This window comes from Manacus candei, unplaced genomic scaffold (assembly GCF_025592945.1).
Source record: "Manacus candei isolate 608988 ecotype Guabito, Panama unplaced genomic scaffold, ASM2559294v1 h1tg000065l, whole genome shotgun sequence".
In the NCBI taxonomy this organism is placed as follows: domain Eukaryota; kingdom Metazoa; phylum Chordata; class Aves; order Passeriformes; family Pipridae; genus Manacus; species Manacus candei.
Genome location: NW_026138113.1, coordinates 4,435,882 through 4,462,817, shown reverse-complemented (window position 1 = coordinate 4,462,817; position 26,936 = coordinate 4,435,882). Strand labels below are relative to the sequence as shown.

Genomic DNA, 26,936 nt, shown 5'->3' with positions numbered 1-26,936 from the left:
AGATGCAGCAATTTAACAGATAGAATTGTGTTTGTTTCTAGTACCATTGATGGTTAGGTACTGCAGCTCCATGTTCATGCTAAAGATCAGGATGTCAGTAGCTCTTGTTTTGACAGCTCTTAAGAGCAGCAGCTGAATTTATTTTTAAATTTAGACTCTAATGTGCAGTGCCAGTGGAGGTGCATCACAGTGACTGTTTATTGAAAGCAGATCTAGTAAGCACAGCCCTAAGCTTTTATAGCCTGTGATGGCTTTGGTTGCCCTGATGTATCAGTCCATATTCTCTCTCGTTTGCTCCTGTCTGTCCCTGTCCTTCCTCACAGGCCTGTACCAGGTTGTTGGAGACAAACTGGATAAGCCACTTTAATTCGTAAAGAAATTAGTGGAAAATAATTTGTTATGTGATATAATTTACACTACAGATCACAATAGTGTTATTGTTCTTTTCACAGGAAGATTTGAGAATATTTCCCAAGGTTTATTTACTTTCATTAGCATTCAGTCCAGATGCAGAACCTTGCTCGAGTTCAGCCAACAGATCAGTGGCAGAATCAGAAATATCCAAGTCATCCTCCTGTGCTCTGTGCATTAGTGAGAAAACTGTGAGCCAAAGAAAACCAGGTTTTGGGAATTCAAAACCTGAATGTGGATCAAAAGTTGACATGTGGTTCCTTTTCAGTGTGGCCTGAGTTGGACAGATCTTAAAACACTCATCTAAGTTATCAACATCTCCATATAAGGATTTCACCAATTTATTTTCTAAATAAAGATATCCTTGGAATGACAAAAAAGGAGTGCCATTAGAGTAAACCACTTATTCATAAAGAGCTGTAGGAATGGGGTATACTAAAAGGAAGGAGAGTAGTAGTACACAGTTATAAATGCCCTTAAAAAAACATTAATATTGCATAAGTGGTATTGGTAACAGCTTAAGTATATTTCCATAGGTGTTTCTTTATATTTACATATTAACTAGTGGATATCTAAGATATTATGTTACAGGAATGTCTGTGGTGCTCATGTTTTATTGAAAGACTATGGTGTCCAAAAAAATTTGCCAGACCTTATGGAAAATTAATTTGCATGGGATTAGTAGAATGCAGAATTTCTTCTTTTGCCACAAATTTTATTTTTCACAACCCTGCAACTGTTCAGTGTGCAGTGCCAGCATAACCCTGCCACTGATGAGCAGAAACATCTAATTTCCTAGGAGTTAGACCCTTTGCATTTACAAAGAACACACAAAATTTATTTTTTCTTTGGAATGAAATGCTGCAAGCCATAAATGGCAATGAGTTGTAAACAGAAGGTACAGTTTGGATTTTTCTGAATTTTGAATAAGATTTCTTGCATCTGCTCTTGCACATAGCTAGGATTCAAAGGGTTTGGCTAATTAGTACTGGCTTGGGCCTGTCTTGAAGCTGGTACTGCTCTATTCATCACATTCAGGAATTCACTGTTTTGATGCAAGATATTGGCATAGAATGTTTGGTTCAGTTTTCTAACTCTACGCATCTGTAGCCCTTGAAATGTCCTGTATTGTCCAAGAAATTTGTATATGGGCAGCATATGAGACTATGCTGCTTTGTAACAGCAAGTGGGGAGCTGATGGGATCCCCAGGAGCATTTCAAATGGCACTGGGTGTCTGTGTTGAGGCACCAGAATAAAGTTCAGCTTCTCTGAAAATAGAGTCTAGGTGTGACCCAAGAAAACCCTTTATTAGGACTATTTCACAAAATTCAGGACAGGGAATCAGAATTTTTCTCTTAGCTGTGCCATTGACTCAGTTCTCTCTCTTCATATGAATAGAAATAGTAATTCCTACCATATTTTCATTTATAGGCTCTGTATGGTGCTTTAAAGATATAAAATGCATCATAAATATTACATGCAACACATGGCAATTGAATAAAGTAACACTATGAAATTGCCTGATCTTCCACGCAAAGCCTGGAATTACCAGGGATGATTCATTGCTGGGCACTCTGTGCTCTGCATCAGCTCCAAACCAATGGTGTTAAAGGGGCACTTTGCTGCTGGAAGGAGCTGCCTTTGTGGAGATGTAAGATGAGAGTCTCGAGCACTGCTAATAAAGAAGGGATGGTGCTTTTAGTTAACACTAGTGTTCAGGTCATTTCCAGCTGAGACAGTTTGTTATTTCTATACAACTCTTTTCTTCATGGAAGTGTTAGTTCCATAGCTGGTCAAATGAAAGCCATCAAAAATTATGAGATGTGACTTAGACATATCAAAAATTAAATGTTGTGGTATATGTGTTAGATAATTATTCCTCTTTCTCCCTTATAAATTGTTTCTGTGTACCATTCAAGTGTGCAAAACTAAAAGGATCATAATTCATTAGCTGTCTAGAGGGTGCATTTATAATCATCTTGGAATGTTTTGGAAGGAAGAAAGTTTTTCAGCATCCAGAGAATAAACAATAACTCTCAAGTTTGACACATCCCTATCTTTACATGGCAGAACCAGAATACTTAATCTGTCTACTCAAAAGTTGAGGTCCTTTTTGAAAAAGCCTTTTTAAAACAAAAATAATTTAAGGGTCGCATTTCTGTTGTGTTTCCTTATGAGGATGTAAGAAAGATCATTTGCAATTTACTGCCAGCGAGTTTTGTGGTTTTCCTTCTAACTGCATCTTAGATCATCTACTTATTCAAAAATTGCAGTGCGAAGGGGAACTGGCATAATGATGTGTAGGAAAGTAGATCTTAATTAGCAAGAGATATTTTGGGGGCAGCTGATGGTAATTGTATGGACTGTCCCTTACGGTCACCAAGGTCAGCACCGTTTAACACCATAGGCTGTGTAAATATTTGTCTCACAAGTTAATGCAGCCAGATATAACTGGTGGGATTATATCCTTGACTGAGCCAGCTATTTTCTAATGGCAGAATCCTTACCTGAGACAGCTGATGTAGCTTGACAAAAGTTGTGAGCAAGCTTTTCAGATTTATTTCAATTAATGTTTAGCACTTTAGATTTAAGTACTAATTGATTGCTAGATACTACTAATTTCGTTGGCTTTTGTTGCTGCACTTTATTTTAGTCTATCATGGTTCTGTGTGATAATTCAGAAATAAAATACATTTTTCACAGCCCTCTTCTTTCACAGAGGTCAGGAAAATTATTATTTTGTCTTGAGGTTTTTTACCTTTTTTTCATAGCTACATAAAAGTTATCAGATAGAGGCACATCATACTGTAACTCAGAAAACAAAATTATGTTTCCATTTTCATTATAAATTAAACAATCTGGAAGAATTACATTGGAAACATATGAATTAAACCACATAGCTCTCATCACAGATCTTTGGATTACAGAGGTCTTTGGATTTTATTAAGGGAAGGTCAGAACAGTGACATCTAAATGATATTTAGCTTGAATGCTTTGTGTATGACATCTTTAGGTATCTTTTGGCTCCTGTGAGAATAGAACTAGATTTTCTCTGGGAGACTGGTGGAATAGATATTTTCTAGATTGCTTTCTAGGGACCAGTCACAAATATATGTCTAGAGATGCAGATTGATCCTTTGGACTCTTTTAACATTGTTTATGTGTTTCACTGAAATTCTATTTCATGTAAGCACCTGAATCTCAAAATTAAGTGCAATTAATGTAATGTTAAAGTTGCAATGGGAGTTCTTCCAGAAGGTAATTATACTTCTAAAAATTAGTATCTATTTGTGAGCAGCATTTGCAGACTTCTTGTTTTTCTTGGATTCATCTGTTATTTGTTTAAAAAACCAGAAATAGGATCATACATTTTACCCTAATCTCTGGTCTCTGCAAGCTTCAAGGCATCTTGAAATGGGGATTTCTATTGATGATGAGTGACAGCTTAAACTGTCCACCCATGTTGTTGAGGATGAAGACATGGAGAGCTCTCATTCTCTAAAATAATGCTTTGAAATTTTCTTAGAATCCTGTATTGTAAAACCAGAGCTAAAGAGAGGATTTTTCAAAACATAATCTAATGTAGATGCTTTTTTGAAATCTGTCCAAATTTGATACTTTTGACCCCAAATATCTTCAGAAGGAGGGAAATGGAAGTCAAACCTGAGTATACAGTTAAAAAAACCTCAAATCATACTATTTTATTTTTTGTTAATCTAGAAAAGTGTGAATTTTAAATAGTTGAATACGGATTATGCCCTGTGAACCTGAGAAACTGAATTGTCTAAGGTAGAATTCAGAACTACCCAAAGTTTTTTGAACTTTAAAAACAACAAACACAAAACAACAGATTGCTTCAGCATTAATTATGCAATGAGAGAAAGAATGGCTTGGAAAGTATAATCTCCTCAAGCCAGTGGTATATTAAAATGGGAAAAAAGTTAAGAGGCTGATCATACATAAACTATTTTGTGTAACAATCCCATTCTGAAACAGTAACAGAAAAAAAGGATAAGCATAAAGAGATGGTTGGTTTCTCAGGGAGAGGTGTGTGGGGGGGTTTGTCCATATTTGTCTTTCTTCCCTTTATAATGGCAATACAGTGTATTTTCTATTGCTTGGCATGTAGGATATACACAAAAATGTCACCTTAAATCCAGGTAGTATGCTTTAGCTACCTATGAGAACAAGTGTCACAGGAAACGTGATGGTGATCTTCCCCCAGCTTTCAGACTGTGCTCTGCTTTCCAAGTAACACAGCTGCAAACAGGAGTGCTCTGGAGGCACAGGGATGATGGTTTGTTTTACAGTCTTTTAGTTTATTTAGCAAACTAAAATAACAGTAGCTTTGTAGTCAACTTTGTGGAACAGATAAACAATAGTGACAATTTCATATGATGTATATAGACAGAAGAGGTTAGCTGCAACCCCTGAGTGATGGAGCTTGTCATATTCCCTTCTCCAGTAATGCACAAGGTTAGAAATCAATGTCTTAATCATGGGCAGCTCTGGGCAATTCAGATATATCACACACAAACAGGCTTCTAATTACATTTAAGAAATACATATCATACATATATAAACTGACATAAATATCAGAGTGGTGTTGCTAGCTGTCAAAATGGATAAGTATAATTCCCTCAGTGGCCCTTGACAGGTTCAATACCTGCTACGGAGGTGCTATGAACAGCATTATACGGCTGATTGAGTTATGACAGCTCTAACCCAACAGGGAAGCGAGGCAGGAAGGAATAGCCTGGGCTGCAGACAAATGATGATAAAGTGATCACTTTAAAGAACAATCTCCATAATATTTCATGCTCACTGCACGGTGTAAAGGCAGCCTTGACTGCGGGGCTAACTGCTCTATCAATTGATTTGATTCACTGCTGCAGCTACTCCCAGTCATAATATTTCAAATAAATGGTACCGTGGATAGAAATAATATCTGCATCAATATTAACCCTGAAAGGACTAATGGACACAAGCTATAATTTCCTGGACACCCTAATAATGCATTTTGACTGCGCTTGGCATAGGATGATTTTTCTTTCCTTTTTTTTTTTTTTTCTTAAATAAAAACAGTGTATTGTTTACTTAAACTTTCCTTTTATGGCCCTGAAAAAGCTTTTCAGCTCAGGCCTCATTCATAGTCCCAAGTTTAATTCTGCTAGATGCTATTTTCAAGTGTTTGTTTTTATCTGAATATCTTGTATTAAAATTACATTAAGTATCCGAGAGAAAAGGCATGATAAGCATTTTTTGGATGTGTGTATTATATATCATTTATCTGTGCGTCTGTGTACAGACAGAGGTTATAGCACTCAAATTATTTTCTAAGTTATATTTAAAATAAACAGAAAGAAACTTAATTATAAATGAGAATGGAGTCAACAAAGTATTTTCTAGAAACACAAGGAACCAGTAAATTCCAATGATTATACAGGATGTTAGATTTTCTTTTCCTTTAGAAATAATAATAAGTACTGTATGAGACAGGCTTAACATATAAGAAGTACAAGTGAATTTATGGGTTCATAATCCTAAATCAAACCTGATTTCTATTTTCCATGCAGTTTTTCACATACACTGTAACATAATGGATGTTTATTCTGTTCTTTCATTCATAACACCCTGTTGACATTTAAGCCCCTTTTAAGGATCTGCTGTGCTTATTGTGAATCAAGTTGACATGTATAAATTGTATAATTTTATTATTGTTATTCTTCTTCCACTACTCACTGAGTACTTGAGTATCATTGGATTGTGCATTTTAAAGTAGGAGCCATGTCCAAGTATTCAGAAACTGTTTAAAGAAATGCTATTAATGCATGTTAAGAAGTAGACTGAATGTATTTAGAGAACTCTTTCTCTTATTACTAGTTTGTATCTGTTTAAATATTTTCCTTATCAGATTCTCTGTTTTTTCTTATTTGTCCCTTAAACATTTACTATAAATTAGAGCAGGAGATACTTAGATTTGAATCTCATGAGGCTTGTTTATATTTAAAGCTTAAGCAGAAAGAGGTATTTTATGAACAGTCCTTAGTGAATGCTCCAACTGCAACACTTCACCAACCTCTGAAGTGGTCTTAAACAGGCTTCAAAGGACTTCAGTTTATAGTTTTCCAGAAGATCTGGGGAATATTGGTATTTCTTAGGATGTAGAATAAAACCTGAGGGTTCCAAGTGGGTTTGAAAGGCTGGCTTGAATCTAAAATTGAAATTGAAAATTGGTGAAGATTGGTATTGGCCTAACTCCTCTATTCACACCAGTCTAATAAGCCACAAAAGCCCAGTGTTCTCCTCCATTCTAGACCTGAGTAAACAAGCAAGCTCATGCTTGCTGCTTGCTAGCTCGCTTTCCTAGAGATCAATATCAGATTTTATCAGCTCTTTGCCTTTCCTGCTTGCTTTCTCTTTCCTTCCTGAAAAATTTTGTTTCTCCCTGATCACACTGCATGAGGGTTGTTTTGTTTCTCCATTTCAGACCATTTCCTCCAACTTCATCTCTGTCTGGTGTCCTTTTCATACTTACCATATCACAAAATTATAGAATGCTTTGGTTGGAAGGGCACCTGGAAGATCACCCAGTTCCACCCCCCCTGCCATGGGCAGGGACACCTCCCACTAGACCAGCTTGCTCAGAGCCCCATCCAACCTGGCCTTGGAACACCTCCAGGGGTGGGGCATCCACAGCTTCCCTGGGTAACCTGTGCCAGGGCCTCACCACCCTCACAGGGAAGAATTTATTGCTAATATCTATCTAAACTAAGCCTACTTTCTTTCAATTTGAACCCATTTGTCCTTGTACTGTCACTCTATGCACTTGTAAATTGTTTTGCACCATCTTTCCTGTAAGTTCCCTTCAGGTACTGAAAGGCCACAGTTAGGTCACCCTGAAGTCTTTTCTTTTCCAGGCTGAACAATCCCAGTTCTCTATCCCTTTGATCGACTTGTTGGCCTCCTCTGGACTCAAATACTCATCATTATTTTGATCATATCTTTCTCATATATCTCTGTATTGGTGTAACTCTTCAACATGCAAACACAACTGTCTGTCAAAAAAATTGTTCTGGACTCTTTTCTAGCACTTCTATTCATTGTTTTCCTTCTCTGTCTTCTCTAAATCAGTTGAATTACTTTCTGATGATGTTCTCTAAATCAATTTTAGACTTCCTCATTTGATTCCAAGTAGTTTGTCCTTTTAGAATCAGAATAGCTGAGTTTGGAACAGGCCTTTAAAGGTCCTCTCGACCAGCCCCCTCTGCAATAAGCAGGGAAGTTGCACTAGCTCTTCATCTTCGTGAGTGTGTCCTTTGCTTGCACTTTGCTCTTCTTTGTGTATGTTAGCTTTAAGATATAGTCCACAAATAGGAACTCAACAATTATTCCTCCTGGGCTTACTTCTGCCTTCTTTGATGTATATTATACTGGCCTGTCACCATCTAATGTTTTCCCATGGATGTTCAATATATCACAGTTAAAGCAGAATTTTAAACTTTTGCTGAAAACTGTTTACAACAATGAAACTTCTTTTCAGCATATCTCTTGTGGACTGCAGTGTCTAATGTCCTGGTGCTGTCACTGTCATAGTCTGTTAACCTAAATATTTGATGGCCAGGCCACGTCTTCGTCCTCTTGATTATTTCTCTGACCATTTCAGGGAGTCTGTCCCATCCCATCTGCAGCATAAATTCTTTCCCAGATTCTCATCCTCCTCCTTTCATTATTGCACACTATTTCTTTAAATATAATATTATTTCACTTGCACATGATCAGAAACCTTTTGCAAAGTCTGTTTACCTAGACTATTTCTTTCCCTCCTCCCTTGTTTTTCTTCCATTAACTCCATCACACTTGTAGTAAAATACTTGTTTTCATGTTCACTCTTTCCTTTCCCTTTATCTATCATCCTGCTCTCAGTATCAAGACATCATATGCCTCACCAATCTTGATGAGTAATGAGTGCCTAGTTTCCACCTCCCACTTGTTACTTTTTCCTATGAGCATTTCTCTCTGTCAGCCTTCCTCATGCTCACAAGGAGCTTGCCATGACCATTTGCAAAGGTAATTCATTGTTGTCTTCTAAAGCCCTCCTGAAATTTCTCTTTGGCTACAGGTCCAAAACCTCATGATCAAGCTCCCAAATTGAAATCTTGCAAAAGTGAGGTTTACTATGTATGAGTATTTTATTTCCTGTCTTTATCATCAAGATTGTGGTTTTGTTTTTTTTTTCCTTGTGTACTTACTCTCCAATCTATCTGTATCTTTGTTTATACTGGGGTGATAAGTTATTTCAGGTGAAGAAATAACTTTTTCTGTGCTTGCACAGTAGCAAACACAATAGCACTGTAGCAATACAAGTAGTTAAGATAATATTATTAAAGGTAAGCTGTGACACAGTCTCATGTAATTAATACAGACAAGTTAAACTCGAGAAAAAAAAGTAATTTATTTATTTTCAAATATTAATTATTTAGGTGATCTAACTTCCACAGTAGAGTCTGAGACTTAATACTAGTTTCAGATGTGACAGCACAAAACACAGCTTCCGGACTGGGCCAGCAATGTGCTTTTTAGGACTGATAAATTATGGAGTTGCATCCATTTTCCAGCTAATGTAGATGAAGTGTAAATACTTGATGATAACCGAAATGTATCCCTTTACAGTATTGTAAATGGGGAGGTGGAAAGACCCTCGATATTTTAAGGACCAAAGAGAATCACGGGAGCAGCTTTAAAGATTAATTCCTTGTGTCTAGTGTAAAACAAGATTAAATTAGCTTGTGTGAGCTGCTGTTAGCAGATGCACTATTACATTATGCATGATTCTTGACTGCTCGTAGCATGAACAAACTGCACAGTGTTCCATTAGTGATTTTCAATGCTGTGCTAAGCTTTAAGTCACATAGACAGGCCAATGTATTGGGTTTACTTTGTGGATGTGTTTTCCAGGCAATTTCACAACCTACCTGATCACTGTTATTGATTGACCACGTTTGAAATGGATAAAAGAATTAACCTGTGTAAGGGTAGCAGAATGGGGTATATACAGTATCCTATATACTTAGGAAAATCAATAGTACTCTAATGTAGAAAATTTAACCAGACAAGACAAAACCATCTTCCCACCTGCATCAATCCTTGTGTTCCCTCCCAGTGTAACACATTATAGTTATACCATATACTTATGTGGGTTTAATGTGTTTTATCCTTTGACACTTCTCTTCGTAGTATCCTCTGTAACCTTGTGGATGTGCTTGTGTGCATACTGTAAAACAAACTGAGGAACTCCTGGACAGGTACATTTTTCTCTCATGCCACTTTTGAAGTGAGAAACAGGCAGCTATACACATCTAGAAACTTGTTTCATCTTTCAAGGTGTAAACATATTCCCATTTTCTGTCACTTTCCTGCTTGACTGACATCTTGTCCCTCTGTTAGTCCTTAGATTTCTGCTCTCACATTCATTGTGCCTTGTCCTGTGCAGTTGTCTTCCATTCATGTGTTAGGCTTCAGCAAGTTCCGTCTCCTACTTATGATATTTTGCCACCCTCTTCCGCTTTAAAGGAGGATGAAATGCATCCAAAACACATTCTTAGTGCCTTTACCTTATCACACCTACTTTTCAGGCTCACCAGCTAAACAGTGCTGCTTTTTGTATTCAAGTTAATCTTTCCAGTATTGGCCAGTGAAATGTTTGCCACTGAAAAGAAGTCCAAGCTTGTAAAGCAAATATTTTTGTGGACAACCCCGTAATGTTGTGGCTATTTGAAATCTTTACCAGCAATACTACTGAAGCTAACATGAGAGTTGTTACTTATCCTTAACACTCAGATAGTGAGTTTTTGTATTTTACTTTTGTCATATAACTAGGTTCAGGAAATCAGCTTTAGTAAAGCTCCAGTGGTATTATGCTTGTTCCTCCAGCACCAAGAGAACGTTAAACATACCAAACCTCTGGGCTTCTGGGAATTCCTGCCTTCTTGGCCAACTCCTTTTCCTTCTTGGCTAACTTTCCCTATTCACAACCTCCTCTAAAGGAATAGCCACCCAGAATGGCATTTCTGCCTCTGCTTTCAAGAAACCCAGGAGACTTCAGGAAGAAAAAAGTGAGAAGCAATAGTGTTGCTTAGGCTGTGCTTATTCCACAAGATGGGAAAGAAAAGGATAAAGAAGGGGACCTGCTTGCAGTTTTAGAATGTGCTTCCAATCACCAGTTCATATTGTTATATGAATTTAAAATCCAAGTGTCTTTTTTTTTTTTTTTTGTAAAAGCTAGAAATCTCAAAATTTTATTCTGTTTTGGAATTAATGTTTCTTGAAAATATGCAATACATTTCTTTGGAATGTGCAATAAATTATCTGTAAACTCTACTAGGAGGTTGGTTACAAGGAACAATATATGGTGAGCTGGTGCAGTTACTGTCTTTTTAACAGAGCTGAGGCCAAACTCAGTCTCTATCTGTGTTAATATTCTGTTGTATAGTTCTGCAATAATTTCACCCACAACCTGTAGACATTTTATTTTCTGTAGCTCTGTGAGCCAGTGGCTTGGAGCTTGGAAATTTTCTACTAATTTCAGGACTGATGGTCACTCCTGTAATACCCTTTTTCTCTGGAGACTTTCCTTGTAAAATGACCCTTAGAGTGACTGCTCACTGAACTAATGTTGAGTTAGCTGATGGCTTTAATATGAACTAATAAAATGACACAAAACTGGCAACACTTCTTGGAGGTAAAACTGACTGCAGAACTTACTACATGACTTCAAAATGCTGTTATTATTGTTTAAAGGAACCAATAACTCAAGGCCCTTTTTTTTCGCACAAGGCAAAGGGATGTAGAAATTAGAAAAAACAAATCAATCATGTGGATTTATATATGGACTCTTTCTGCTCAAATCTCTGCCCAGACAGGATCAACTTGGGTGGTAAGGTCAGCAGGGTGACAGAGCTGGCTAGCAGTGTCACTGCTTTACCCATGCACACTGTCCAAGCGCTGTGGAGTCGTCGCCAAATCCCAGCGTGATGACAACAGTACTGACAGAGGAGTTTGCAATATGCCGAGGAACACTGAGAGCAGAAAAAACAAGCTTCCCTCAAACCCTAATATCACTAAAAGGGAAGACAATATTCCAGTTCGTGGACATTTAAGAGAGACCTGTGCAATTTCTAAGCAGTCAAATATTCCTACAGAAAACAAATACTTTGTAAAAAACCTCGCTATCGACGTTAAGCAGTTTCAGAGCAACGCAGCAGATACTGAATCAAAGACCACTACGGTTCTTTATTGCTGGGGGGGGAAAAGGTCCAAATATTGCTTGGCAAATTACTGTTTGCTAGGGGCACTATTACCAGTTGACACAATCATTGGTCAGCAAATTGGTCACATTATCGGTTAGTAAATTTGAGAGTGCAGAATTATTTATTGGTAAATTAGAGATGGCAGAATTATTGGTTGGTAAGAAAAGAATTGCAGTGATTGGTTAGCAAATTAGAGATGCTTGGTTTTGTCTGTGGATAAATCAAGGTTGGTCAGATATTGGAGGCCAAATTAGAGATGGCCATGTTATTTATGGATGCTCTGGTGAATGCTGAAATCCTGCTTTTTTTGTTACAAGCAAGTGAACACTGGGAGGGTTTGCCTTTTTTTCCCCCTGATTTATATGTACCTTTGCAGTTCACAGTTGAAGAATTTCTGTGGGTATTAATATGGAAGTAAACACATACTCTTGCTCTCTTAGTTTTTAATGGAGCTACGTGTTAGCTGAAATTGTGCAGAGTACCAGGGGAGTTCTGAAATTGCTTGTATGAAGTGAATATTAAAGAAAGGTGTTAGATTTCCAGGGCTAAAACCTGAAGCCTTTGCAATTCCAGCATTAGGCTGGTGCAGTGCAGGCAGTATGAGCTGCTCCTCACGGGCATAGTCAGCAGGCACCAGGAGGAGCTGGTGATGTGAATCCTTCCTGAGAGCCTTCCTTGCTGCTGGTTGAGAGCTGTAGTCCTGCTTTGTCTGTGAACTGAAAACAGCAAAGATATGGGGGAGCAGTGCCTTGAAAGTGGTAATTTCTGTGAGATGTGGGGATTTCTGTGGGCAGTGGCCTCCAACTACTCAGCTTTTTGCACAAAAGCCTCTGTGACAGGGTCGATGTCCAAGCGCTGTTACCATACAGGGAGAGGTTTTTGCTGAAGAACTGCAGTTAAAACCACCACAGACTTGCTCGACAGCTATGAAAGCAGCCTTTTTTATGCCATTGATATCAGGAATGGCACAAACTTTCTGTTGAAATAGAGTACTGCAACACAAACTGTTTTCTGGGATTTTCATGTTCCCAGTTTTGAGTTTTTCTCCTGTCTTTCCCTTTATGTGAAGAATTGCTACTTAAAAGCAATCCTGCTTTTTTATAGTGTATTAGAACAATTCTGAAGAAAAAGTCTGTTTCAGTGTCATTCTAGAACACTAAGAAAAATTCTGTTTGACAAACTTTCCAAACAATGCACAGAACACAATGGTTAAACAATTAAATAATTTTAGAGTATAACAATGCTGAAAACAATAATAGAATATGTGTGAAGAAAAGTCTATGGCTGTTTATATAGCTCTTGAATTCTAGAATGGAGACTGATGCTAATTAATCAGATTTACTTTTCCAAAGGGACACTACATAATGCTTTTGACAACAGTACAGATGGAGTCAGGGAGGATGTATTTTAAAACTTTAGGAAAGTCTTAAATTTTAAAACATTAAAATTTACTTTTTATATGAACTCCTATAACAACAGTGCCCTTACCTTTCTTGTCTACTAATTCTGCCAAAAATGATGTGTTTATTTGGAAACAGTAAAGTATGTCTGACATTTTTAAGACGCAACTAGGGGGGAATTTTGCAAAAGTGAAGGGGGTGAAAAAGAATTTTTGTCCTGCTAAAGATGCAACAAAATCACAAGATATCTGAGTTTTGTAAATCTCCTGGATTGATATAACACATGCTGCTCATTTTTTGGTATTATCATTGAATCCAAAAGTTAGGACTTGGAATATACCAGAACATTTCAGTAACACAATGATTGTTCAGTATTGAGTCCAGCTTGAACGGCTCATCTGGAAAGTTTTAGCTGAAACCGTCATAATTAATTAGAAATGGTTTGACTATTTCAGAAAAATATAATTGTAGGGCTCCCTGTTACCCTGGGTAGATCTCTTCTCCAAAAATGAAATAATCCTATTGGTGCCAACCACATTCTGCTCTCAATTCTCAAGATCAAGTAGGCTCATCCTGTAAGGCATCTCAGCCTGGATTGTTACATACTTTGGAGTCTTTATAGTGGTGATTTGTTTCATCATATTTCGATCCACAGTCAGACTTTCTCAAAATCTGGGATATTCAACTGGGACAAATTGTCTTCAGTCATTATTCAAAGGTAGCATGGATGGGAAATGCAAATGAGCAAAAGGACAGCCGTGGTAAAATGAAGAAGTGAAGATGGTATGGAAATAAAATAGGACTTGTGGATGGCATTTAATTTCCTCCCAACAAAACCTAATAACTTGTAACAGAAAACAGCTCAGTGCAGGAAGGTAGAGGCAGGCCATCCACTTTTAGTTAGAAAAGACCAAACTTTTGGTCTACCCTTATTTCAAATACAGATGAGCATAGGATTTAACAAGAAACTGCTGCTTGGAGTTTCAGCTGCTAAAATAAAATTGAGAGGTAGGTTGATTCCTCAAGCCATTTATCTAATGTGTTTTTTCCAAGCTCAGTGCAGAAACTAGATTAAATCATTCTACTTGGGCTCAATGGGTCTACCTCTCTTTTCAACTTCTTATAACAGAAAAAAAATCATATTTATTAATTAAAAAGAATTATTATTGTCAGATTAGTATCAGCAATAGTATATGTCTGCCACTATTTATTAATTAGTAAAAAGCTTAATAGCAGGAGTCTTCACAAAATTTAAAGCTTATAATGAAAACTCTGACAATTTGTAAGCAGGAAATTTTTGTTCTGACTGTGGCATTCTGAATTTCCATTTTGCTGGTATTCACTAAGCACCGAATAAACTGAGAACTCTGGTTTTAAATGTAGGTATTCCTAATCAAATCTTCACCTCTCTGCTTAGGTTAAATATGTCACATGATATTGTTTGTGTCCTTTGATTAAAGAAATTGTAAAATTACCCAATTTGAAACTTCTCTGTGCTAAATGTCAATGTTACAATTTACAGTTCTCAATTTTTACATTGTCGACTGATTTACGTAGTGTATCTAATAAAACATTAGACAGAAAACATTTCATTTATATTACCAACCAACATTGTATAACATTTTTTGCAAGTATTTGCTATTTGTAGAGACAGATTGTTGGCAATTCAAGGGTTACAATTCCTATATTTCTAGGAAACTAATATTAGAGAATTTTCAAAATTATTATAAGGATTTTTCATGAAAGGAAAAAACTGAAAAGACCTATAGGTATAATTTACATTCCCAGGGGTTTTTCTGCCAGTTTAAAGTCCTACTTTTTATAGGAGTATACAAGTAATCATTCAAAATTTGAGGCAACAAATTAAAACCCACACTATACTGTCATTGTAATAACAGCCAAATAGATGAAGTTTTAAATCTAAGTGTCCAAGATGATTAAAAAATTTACACTTCCTCATCTGAATGGAATAACATGAAATGTCTTCTTCTGGCTTACATACTGGGATCATAAAATAATTTATAAAAATAAAAATAAATGTAAAAATGTATCTTCTTGCCAGTTGTGGACATTGAAAAGCTAAAGGCTATTCAAGCTGTGCTGTGAATAGACTATTCTCTAGTGTAAGAAGAACAAGTTCTTCCCAGGATTCAAATAAAATATTTTTCATCTTCACTGTGAAGAGCTTTTTCCTCTGCTTTTCTTTATAGGAATAAAAGGCCTTTCTGTTCTTTCAGTTGAGCGACCTCTGCCTTTTAGGGGGAAATGGAGTTTCTGCTCCACTCACCCATCACCACCACCCAGACATTCTGCAGTTTTGTGCCTGAGTTGGGTGAACAATTGGTCCAGGGGATGGGAGGGAAGAAAAGTGAAGTATGTGAGCACTCATACATACTTTTTTCCACAAAAGAAGGCAGGAAGGTTGGTGACCTTAAGAAAAAGAACTCGAAACATCTCTCAGGTAGAAATGGTTACATTTTGTAGTACAGCAATGTGATCAGGATTTAATTTGAAAGCTTACTGTTAAATGGCTTAGGCAGCACTGCAGTTACATGCCAAAGTTACATGCCACTTTATGCATTCAGATATGCAATGCACAGTCTGTAGTATCATTCATAGTCCATTTAGGTGATTTTGTTACGCTGCAGTTTGTTACAATGTCACTAAACCGTCTCAGCAACTCATGGAACAGAGGTTTGGGTTGCTTTTTAATTTGCTATATTTTCAAATAGCATTCATTTGGTGTTCTTCAAGCTAATCTGGACATACTTTGATGGGCTTGAATTTTCAAGTTGGAGATTTGAGGACCTAGGGTGTAAAACCTGTGCAGCTTAAGAGTTAGTAGAGAAAAGGAGTTCTTAAGCACAAAGTCATCCTGGGCAAAATCTAGCCCTTCTTGTTGTGGTTTGTTGGCAGCTGAGGACTTTAAGAGAACATGTGAAATAAGAGTAAGTGTCCACACTTCTAAGACCATTATCATGGTACACTTGTATTGTCCCTGGCAATAAATGTGGATGAAGAGATTTGAAAGGGACACAGGTTTGGCAATACTTATATGAACAATTATTCCTTCACGTCTAACAAATTTTTTAATGTTAATTTGTAGCTGCATCATGTCTGTCATGTACTCTATGGATGTCGGTCACGGTCATTATGAATCCTTCCTAAACATTATATATGTTGTGCTTTGGTACAAATACACCTGTCTGCACAAAGTTATTAGAAAGTTTTAAGATGCATATGCAACATTTAAAATATGCAAATAGATTACATTTATCCTTTTAAAAATTGGCTAATGAATTACTTTAGGCAGCGATGTACGTCTATTCCTGCAATCTGTGTGTTTTCATTAAATTTAATTAAAATATTTTCATTTTGTAAAGTAATAAGGAAATTAAAGCAAAAGTCTTTGTAGGTTGCTGTTTTTATTATGTTCTAACCTTAAGTAGAAAGAAAGCCAAGCCAACTAGTTGTTCTTGCTTCTATTAAAGTTCCTGTTGGCACCGCACTGATGGGACACATTAATCTTAGTATTAATGCTGAGGAAAAGAGGCTTAGAAGCCCAGGATGAATAAATCATTCCAGAGCCCATTTGGATCTGTTGGCACCTTCCCTGCTATGTTGTTGCTGGATAAAAAGGCTTCTCTAAGTGTTAAAGGGTTGGATAACAAAATTGGCTTATTGCAGAATGGCCCACAGTAATTTGTGAGTGGTCTGAGTGGGTGAAAGCAACAGGGCAGGATGGTGTGAGCACAGCGAGCCTGTGAGCTGGCACTGATAAAAGTACAGACATACATTTTCTTCTGCTCCACAATCACTGTGTAGTCTTTGTCACTGAGACCAGTGGTGCTGGTGGTGCTTCCAGTCTAGCTCTGAGGTATTTGTTGACATTAGAGAGGAAGAAGAGTAGCTGAAATGCTTCCCATTTGTACTACACAGATCCATCTCCAGTCACTTCATTAAAATCTTTGGAGGCTTGGGGATCAGCCACGTATTTTTCATTTAGAAAGTCACGTTATCCATTTCTTTCCCATGAAGATCAACTCTGAACAAGTAAAATCATCAGACTCCAAGAGTAACTTCTTACTTCAGTTCCTTCATATCTTACTGTTTTCTGGGCAGCTTTTGGGGTTTTTTTTCAGTCCATTTCTTTCTGCAACACACTCCTTCATTGCTCTGTTTTGCAAAACTGCCATGCTCTCAAAATCCTTCTTCTTAGCAGAGCCTCAGAAAGGGGTTTTAGCTGCCAGTTTCTTTGCCTCCATCCAGATTCAATTCAGATGCAGTTCTGGGCAGGTTCAATGTAGGATGCAACCATAATATGTCTCCATGAGGTTCCTGGGGTGACCAAGGTGAAGAAACAGAAGGAAAGACAGGGAATGACCTGTGCAAGTCAGACTATGGAACTGGGAAGTTCACAGCCTTTTCACCACCCATCTCCGGATGCCAATAAATCAGTGACTGGTGTGATGTGTTTTCACTGGCCCCAGGTGGGCTCTTCTGTCCTCTGGAGTGCTCTGTGCACTTAAAAATTAATGGGGCGGGATTGGTCTCTGTGGGTGAGTTTTTCCCAATTCCCACAGCTTTAATTGCTGTTACATGAAACAGTGGCTGCAGACATCAGAGCAAGATTGTCATACAGTAGCAGCTGAACCTTTTCAATGGCAGTCAGTGAACAATTACATGCTACAATTTACACTATCTTCTCTGGTCTTTTCTTTCTGTTCTTTAACTGATGAAGTACCTATTATTAGCCAGGCAATAATCAAACACTTGAAATAGGCATATAAAAGAAGATTTGGGGAATAACACATGCTACCATCTAATAAGCATTTCACTCCCTCAAGAGATGCACTGAAGTGTAGAAATTCGAGCTATATCACTGTAGTTTTAACTGACAGAATTGCTGTTGAGACAGTTATATTTTCTTAATGTATTTTATTCATAAAAAATCTTGTTTTATAAACACAGATCAGCTTTAATGCAATAGATGCAATGTACAACAATTATTTTGGATAACCTTTAGTTGTTAGATGGCACAAATCACAGTTAAAGTAATATTGAAACAGAAGGAAGATGAAAAACAACATGAAATGTCTCAATACATTTTATTTTCAATGAAATAATAGAATATTACTTTACCAGTCCTAACATAAATGGGGTCATTTGAATGCTATCAACCTGTACATGTGCTGTAATAGATAGAAATACACTATTTCAAATCAGCTGGTTGTCAGTAGACTTGGGAAGGGAGCACTGTTTTTCATATACATGTGGTCCTTGTAAAGCTGTTGGTTAACAACAGTTTGCAATCTGAAAACTCAAGCAGTGAGCAACACCAACAACAAAAGAAAAAGGACGAGAAACACTGGCTTGTGTTTGTTCAGTGTGACTTTCCCAAGAAAGTAATAATAATCTAGTTAATTTCTTAAGCATGGGAACAAATCCCAATGTGCCTATCTCGATACAGCATCTTATTTCCTTTCTAATTCTTTTCTTCTCCCTGTGTCTCTGGTCCAGAGCTGTGCTAAGTACAGTGGCTTGTGCATTGACCTAATGCTGGGCTCAATTTGTAGAGTACAGATTGTGAATAAACTGTATGTCTAATTTTGTTCAAAAGCTTCCAAATTGAGTATATATTAAAATTACTATTTTTAGAACAACAATGTAAAAGAAAACAACAGCAAAAATCCCCCACCTGTTAACTTACACTGTTAGAGCATATCTTCACCAGATGCTGAAAGTAAACTTCACTTACTAGTATTTTTATAGTCCTGTTATATATTTGGGCTTCTGATTTGAATATTACAATAAATAAATTACATAATGTTAATGATTTATATAAAGAGAAAGCTTCTATCAGGTAGAATAGCAGAGTATGAGTTATTGCATGTTAACTATTTGGTATTTGGAGATCATGGAAACCGGTTGTGGGCAGTGGAAAATGTTTGTCATTTTATACTGTGTCACATTAATCACCCTAATCTTTTATTTTTAGGTGTAAGATGTGATTCTTCATTCCAGGAAACCCTAAAAGGATGTTCCTTTGCATGGAAGTAAGTACTGAAAGTTAGGACATTCCTTTTGAAAGCACCCCAGAAGCAGACACATTCATTAAACCTATTTCTGTACTGCTGTCCCCAGAAAGGCGAAGAAACAGTGAAAAAGGAGAAGTCCACACTGGGAGAAAAGCTATTTTATATAGCATAATAATCTTGTCAGGAAACAGAAAACAAATTCCTGCCCCATCTCAAGCTGTGGAAAACCTTGAACTCACAAGAAGCAATAAGCTCAAACCATATAAGAGAAAGCGACTCAAACTTTTGATATTAAAAAAGAGGATCTGTAATTCTGAAGTGATTTGCAAGTAAGTTTTATTATAATCAAAAATCCCTTTCTGAATTCCTCACTTTTCTTCTCCATTTTCATTGTGTTGTCCTCCCAAAGTGCCAGGGCATAAAGATCCCTGCAGTGCTCTCATCACACGGTGTGTCGTGTCAGACGAGCTTTGTGAGCCTGGGTCTCTGAGGAAGGGCCAAGTCTTAGGTATCTTTTATCTTAAAATAATGTGATATCTAGTGCTTGGTTCCACTTGCTACCAACTGGAAAAGCAGAAACTGGTCTAGTTTTTAGTACCAGTTATTATTACATTGCATGATGGGCCTGAGTCTAATTTTACTCTGATTTTACACAGCCATTGACTTTAATGGACTTGTTCCAAATTTTTCACTGGCATAGCTGTGAGTAGAATTAGGCCCAATAACTGTCATGTAAAACAAAATCATTCCATCTTGTAAACCATAAAGCAGGTTACATGGTAGTTAAGTGTGGGCCAAATAAATTCATCTTTCAGATGATGTGTTTAATGGCAGCCTTGGATGCTTGCAGTCAATTAAAATTTCCTGGCACATTTTCACAGGACAAGGAACGTTTGTTACTAATCATGTCCAAAAGAAATTCTGGCTAGTGTAATTGTATTTTACTTAGCTAAAATTACCTTTGTGATTATAGCTAGGTAGTTATTCTTCACTCTATCTTTTGGAAAACCCACACTATTATGTTGTTGTTGGTGGTGCAGATGATGGCTGTGTTATCACCCAGAAGCACCATGCAGTTGAGTTTCTCTTACTCTGGACTGTTGAACTGCAAAGTGCCTTTAAAGTCTTAAATTGGGAGGGGGAAAGGAAGTGTCAAGACTGCTGTTTAAATATTTAGGGACAGATCCTCAGCTAATATAAATTACCATAGGGTTGAAACATGGTCATGTCCCTTTGGTTTCATTACTCTTACCTATTTATATAAAATATTTTATGATACTTTGGTCTTTAAAAAAATAAGAAAACAAGGTACAGGCTGTTGCACTTTTTCTAGTTGTTTCTTCTTGTGTTAGTCCTGAATCTGGCCTAAAGTAACTCTGAAACTCTTCACCTTAGCTACCATAACAATAAATATTCTTTGAAAATACTTGTCTTTCTGCCTGTCTCTTTGGAAAATCAGATCTGCATTTAGGACCACTCATCCAAGATAATGTGGATTTTCCCAGCCATTTGGAAGGTGGTATAGTGTGATCATGCTAAGGAATTCATGCTGGATTAAAAATGTCTCCAAAGAAGCTGCCCCATATGAACTTCTAATGGATATGTGGAGAGCAATGTGTTCCTTGCATGCTCTGTGGAAAAGCCTATCAAAACTCTAGATATGAGAGATTAATTGAGGAAAGGTTTTGAGGGAAAGCACAATGGTCAACTCCAACAGCTACAGAGTGGCTCAAGTAAGTATGATACTGTTCCTCTTAATAGATAATATTTTATAGGTTATTTTTACATCATCTGTAGTCTGTACAACTTCACTCTTTCTACCTGTCAAAATGATGTGTGCAGGCAGGGAGCAGTGGCATTTTTGTCTCAGAGCAGCTGATCAGTTTTGTGAGAATATGTTGGGAATACTATGTTTCAGCAAACTCCAGATACATCCAGGGGCAGAAATCATCATTGCACTCTAACAAACAAACAAACAAAAAAAGATTTTGCTGGTGGTAAAATCTGGTGGTAGTGCTAAAACATTATGCAGATATTTGTATGCATTGAAAAAAGCCAAGGAAGTGCATGTGAAGCAATACCTGCACATTTTAGTTAAATGTATCAGGAAGAAAGAGTGTTTGTGATCAAGCCAGAAAATTGAATGCAAACAGTGATTTTGGCTTACTAGCTGCAGGTCTCCTAACCTGAAATATTATATTTTTTGGATTTCAGTTCCACAGTACTATATACTTGGCTTCTCCAGTTCAAGTCCATAGCAAATTATTTGCATGCTGTGCTGGGATTAAAAAAAAAAAAATAATAAAAAATTGAGAAACAGCTGCTGTTGGCTCTTTAGTCTGACTTCAACTTATTCCCAAACTCAGCCAACAAACACAGTCCTCCTACACTTGTAGAGCTTCTGGTTTTTCTTGGCCCATACAGCCCTTTGTCCTCTGGCAAAATTTCACTGGAAACCTCATGTAAATAATGTTTGATCTTTACCAACTCATCTCAAGGAGGAGGACCCATGTTTTAGCCTATTTTCCTTCTCTGCAGCGAGGAAAGGAGGAAGGTAGAAATTTTATGTGTGGGAACAACTGTGTACAGGTGTGGTCTCAAGACCCCCAAGATTTCTTGTGACCTTGTGCTTTCCAAAAGTTCTTCAGCAAGGTATTTGCCAGGATAATCAGTGACTGTAGTAAGTGTAATGAGTTCTTGCTGTGTTTTCTACCTATATTTTCCATGCAGTTTACCCAACACTCTTACCCTGTCTACAGCGAGGGGACTGTGAAAACCTCCTCTTTATTAAGTTCAATGCATTATCTTATAGGAAGAGGAATTAGTGCACATCTATGTAGGAAAAAAAAAAGTAGGAAACTATGGCTATTAGCTTTTGATCACTGTTACCCTTGCTGATCAAACTATATTTATGTGAGATCAAATATTCTTTCATCCTCCAGAAATTTGAATCAAATTCTCCAAATTTGATTCAGACTTCAGAATGGCCCCGAGACCAAGGAATATAGGAAATGAATGAAAACACAGAAATATTGGAAGGCCAAAAAGGCAAGAAGGATTCATGCAGAAACTCAACTGTCTCTGATATCAAGATTAACAATGAGATTTGTCCTGCTGCTTCTCAGGTATGCACACTCCACAACCATCTAACCAAGTTCTGCCTGCATGAAGTAGAACGCAGCAGTTTTTCATGTTTGGCTGATGGCTTCTCTCTTTGCCTTCCTTCCTTTCCTCCTGTACCCTTTGCCAACAAATTTTAATTGGCTTCATGTCGTCAGGTTGCATCTCTCTCTATGCAACTGGTCCATAACTATCTATTTTCGTTTGCTCTCCACAGCATTCTCATTTTCTCACTATTCTGACTTCGCTGCCTGCTCATGCTCAGGTTTTGAATATGCCAGATTAATTGCCCTATCCCTTAATCAGAGGAATCTGCATAGCGAGTCAACCTTTTTTTCCCTAATATCAAGATGGCAGAGCTATTAAAAAGCAATGTCCAAGAAGAGAAAAGGAATAGGTTGTAATAGTCATGAATTTGTTAACAGCAACTTGAGACAGTGAAAAGTTTGTCCTGAAAGGGATTGTGGCAACTTAACAGTTTACCTTCACAGAAGCAACATAAAAAAAATGGTTTAAATATCTTTAGCAGTAAAACCAGGATGCTGTCATGGATTGTATTTTCTAAAATGTGATACAATGGCACAATATAGGAACATTCAAAAAACAATTATTAATTGTTAATAGAAATGAATAAATACACAGTGAGTTCTAATTGCCAGCTCTGTTATGAATTCATCTTTGTTTAAGGTTTTGAAGGGTCTGACTCAGAAACAAACTCATCCTGTTTGTAATTCAAGGTATTTTTAACAGCTAAAACTGAGTTCCTTTAAAAGATTGTTTTAAAAATCACTTTGATTTCAGAGGTCTTCAGATATCATACTAGATGTGTATCCCAGATATCTGAGCTGTGTGGGAAATGAGTATGCTCTAATTTACCCAATGTTTTGGAAAGGCAACCTGAAACTTAAGAGACATTTAGATATCACAGTGGCAACCATAGGAGTGTCTGGACCCAGCCAGTCAGAAGTCCCAGAAGTACTCTTTAGTTCAGTGTCTGGGCTTAAAATGAAAAATTGTCAGTTTTCAATTTTAGAGGGAAAAGAAAGTTGTTTGTTTTTTGTTCATCTACCAGGGGAAAATGGTTAAAAAACCAACTAACAAACTAACGAGTATGCATTTTCAGATAAAATGCATTTCTGTTTAGACATCTTGGCAAAAGAGGAAATATTCTTATAAAATTACTTTGGTCACTGAAGCTGTCTTTTTCTTAAAATATTTTGCAAGCAAACTAACTTGGCAGCTCGGATTCATTTAGACTCATGCACCTTTATTCATTTTTCAGGTCTGAGAAATAATCAGATACTTACTTTGGAAATGTAGCAGAGAATCATATGATTCTGGGTTTGGGCAACCCAATCCACAGAAATACATGGAGCAGTGGTTTGTTCCTTTCATAAACATGATATTTGCTCTTCTTGTATCATTGCTTATTCATTTGGATTATTAACAGGCTTTTTAAAACTATTAAAGCCTTGCCGCTCATCTTCAAAACTGCCTCTAGGCATCTTTGATTTATGTGGTTAGCATTTACTCCCTAAGGTCTTATCGACCTTGGCAGTGTTAGAAATCATATTTTCACATGCATGAATTGCCCTTGACTAATTTCACCAGTACAGTTTGAACATAAATAAACTTTCTTTGGCAGTTGCATTTTTTACTTTTCACTTGTTTATTATTAAGAAACACGGTGTGAATGAGTGTATGGAATATACAGTAAAGTAAATCTGCATTGAAGTTTGGTTAAGAATGTGCATTATTGTTCCCCTTGAATGTGTTCATGATAGATGGAAGGATTTTTTCTTTTCTTTCTTTTTTTCTACTTTGAGTTGGGTTTTTTTTTTCCCTAATCTCCCTTTCAGGGTCATACAATTCGCAGTGACTTTTGATGTTATTCTCCCCTGTAGTAGTTATGCATTTCTAAGACCAGAGTGAAATTAATTTTCTCATTGTAAAATGGGACATGTGCTCCATGATAGTCCTCCCTATTTGGTTAGCAAACATGAGAAAAGATAAAGGTTCAAAAAATTTGGGGATTTGCAAAATTTGACTTCCAGTAGAAAACTTACCAGGGCCACAGGCACTTTGTAAGTAGATACATCAACCCACATCTCAGGAGGAAAATGCAAGAACAGAACTTTATTATCAGCACCCAAGCATCAAGAAAATATCTTAGGCTGTGTAACCTGGTGGCTTCCAGACTGGAAGGATGGAATATGAACATCACATGCAGTTCCCACAGATGTAGGATGTGGCCTGCCAAGCTGAGCAGCTTGGCATCAACAGTGACAATAAAAGGGTTGGAAAGCAAAATTCCTCACTCCAAATTCAAGCTCTACAGCTGAGCCATTATAGCCTGGTGTGTAAAGGAAAGCACTGTATTAGAGACTGCATTAACTCCCATGACATTAGAAAATTCATGGGGTTTGGGTACTTTCTGAAATGTGTTAACACTGCTAGTAGAAAGCAGGTTACTGTTTTTAATTTACTTGATTGAGGTAAAACTTATGTAGCTGTAAATAAGTAAGGTGAATCTAACAGCAAATAATTATTATTGAGTCATTCAGATTTTGATTCTGTGTTATTACAGGCCTGTTGGAAGTGTACTGAATAATTTGCTGGCAGTCTCTGATACAATATATGCAATCATCTGTAGATACCTCCTTAGTGATGCAACTAGAGAAGAGGTGGGTGAATCTACTACAAGATTGTCACAGTTCATAGAGCATTAGTGGAGGCACAACTTAGTGATGTGTTTTCTACAAGTAGTCCTTGACTAGGAATAGGATTTTTCCTTCTCACCTGAAGACATATATTTTCAGTTCCTTTTACAATGTTTTCATCAGACATTTTCCTGACCTTTAGCCAAAATATTATTGACACCAGTATGAGTTTCATTGTCTAATTCTTGAATCATTTTTGAGATGGAAATAATACCTTCACTTTCTGATATTATTTTCAGAAAATCTGGCATCAGTGCCAGCACTGCCTCACAAGCTATGCAGGACTATGGCCAGGGCTGGAAAAGGATTCACCTTTCAGTCCTATCTCCAGTGATTCTCAGGGTGCTGCACTGCACCCTCAGGAGGAGCATTCAGTAGTGTTTGGGCCTCGGTGACTTGGCTATCTGAAAGACAAAGTCATCTGAGTGACTTTCTCAGTGTGGTGAACTGGCACCTGTATAAGACTGAAATTCCTCAAAGAGGCACAGGAGCCATACTTAATATTAATGACTTGAGTATTTTAAGCAGAAAAAGATCCTTTGAACTGTTTAGTTTTCACATGGAGAATCCTCTTTTCCCTCTTTTTACATTGAAGATTTTTTTACAAAATAGTGCTGCCTTTTTTTCCTAAGTGATATCCTACAGACTTTTTCCTGGATTCCCATCAGTCACTAACTATCATTTCTGCTGATAATATCTTTCAGATCTTTGACTTCGTAAAAAAAGTCTTTTCTGTGACAATTTAATATAAAGAGTAATCTGATAATGAGAGCCTGGAGGTAAATGTCTTCTTGTGTTAATATGCTTTTTACAGAAATATAACCTTCCATGAAGATTGAAGCCCTAGTTTACAGGATTCGAATCCAGCTGGGCTTCAGCCTAAAGAGAACAGTCTTCAGCCTAAGAAACAACTGTTCTACTATGACTTTCACTTTTAGTGCTGTATACTAAGTACATAGGTTATGTGCTCCTTAAAGGCCTTAGCTTTAGCTACCATATTATAAACTATCTAGTGTTTTTATTTAAGTTGAAGACTGCTGAAAACTCTTGAGAGCTTCTTGTATTACCTGTGTGAAGTGCTGTCAGTATGGCACACCTTTTGTTCCTCTTAGGAAAGGCATAGGATAATAGCAAGTTGGCAGTGGATAATTTTCTAATTATGTGGTATGCTCCCCATTTCACAAGCTCACTGGCTGTTTCAGAGTAACAAGAGGATAAATTCAATACTGATCTTCTATCCACACAATGACACCTTCGAGGGTCTGAGAGAAAGTTCCAGTCAAATCCACATGCATTAAGGTAAGGATCTTATGTAACTTTTCTTTATAAAACCTTGATAGACTGAATGCTTTAGATAGAGTAAGCAACTTTGGTCGCTGTGTTTTATTGAGCAAAATGTTTTTAAAACCAAGGTTTAAGCATCAGGTCAGGGTGAGAACAGAGAGAGCTGCATCTCTATCTGAGAACAATTGCAGTCATTGCCTGGAAACAAAGCCTGAGGGAAGATGACCACTAAATATTTTCAGAGACATAAAGAATTAGCTTATTTTAAATAGGTTGCCTAATCAGTGTTTTGATTCAAGCTGATGTTCTGGACTCTTTTACTCCATTCTGTTGTTATGCCAGATGAATAATTTATTACAGTATTGTCAAGGCAGATAAGGTGGCTTTTTCTCATTTTTTAATGTTATTTGGATTCACAGGATAAGATTATTACACAGTTTTCCTTATATGCTAATAGTGTTAGAGCTAATCTCATGTCATTGTTGTCATTGTCTAGGTCTATTACAAAGAATTCTATCAAAAATTGCTCAATAGGGTTCAACTACTATATATATATCAGTCTCTATAGATTTGTCTTTGTCACTTTAAGATAAGAAAACATAGAACTCTGAAAGGATTTGCAAAATGAAGCTATATAAAATCTTCACCATATT

The 26,936-nt window shown here is 37.0% G+C and overlaps 1 protein-coding gene across 1 annotated transcript in view; it reads left to right on the top strand.

Annotated features, from left to right (window-relative positions):
- Positions 1-26,936, top strand: part of SNX20 (sorting nexin 20) — a 258,470-nt gene that overhangs the window by 96,426 nt on the left and 135,108 nt on the right. The window contains exons 4-8 of the mRNA XM_051805899.1: positions 19,120-19,177; positions 19,266-19,488; positions 20,619-20,892; positions 22,102-22,284; positions 25,704-26,298. The gene's annotated coding sequence lies outside the window, so the exon portion shown is untranslated. The remainder of the gene's footprint in view (positions 1-19,119; positions 19,178-19,265; positions 19,489-20,618; positions 20,893-22,101; positions 22,285-25,703; positions 26,299-26,936) is intronic.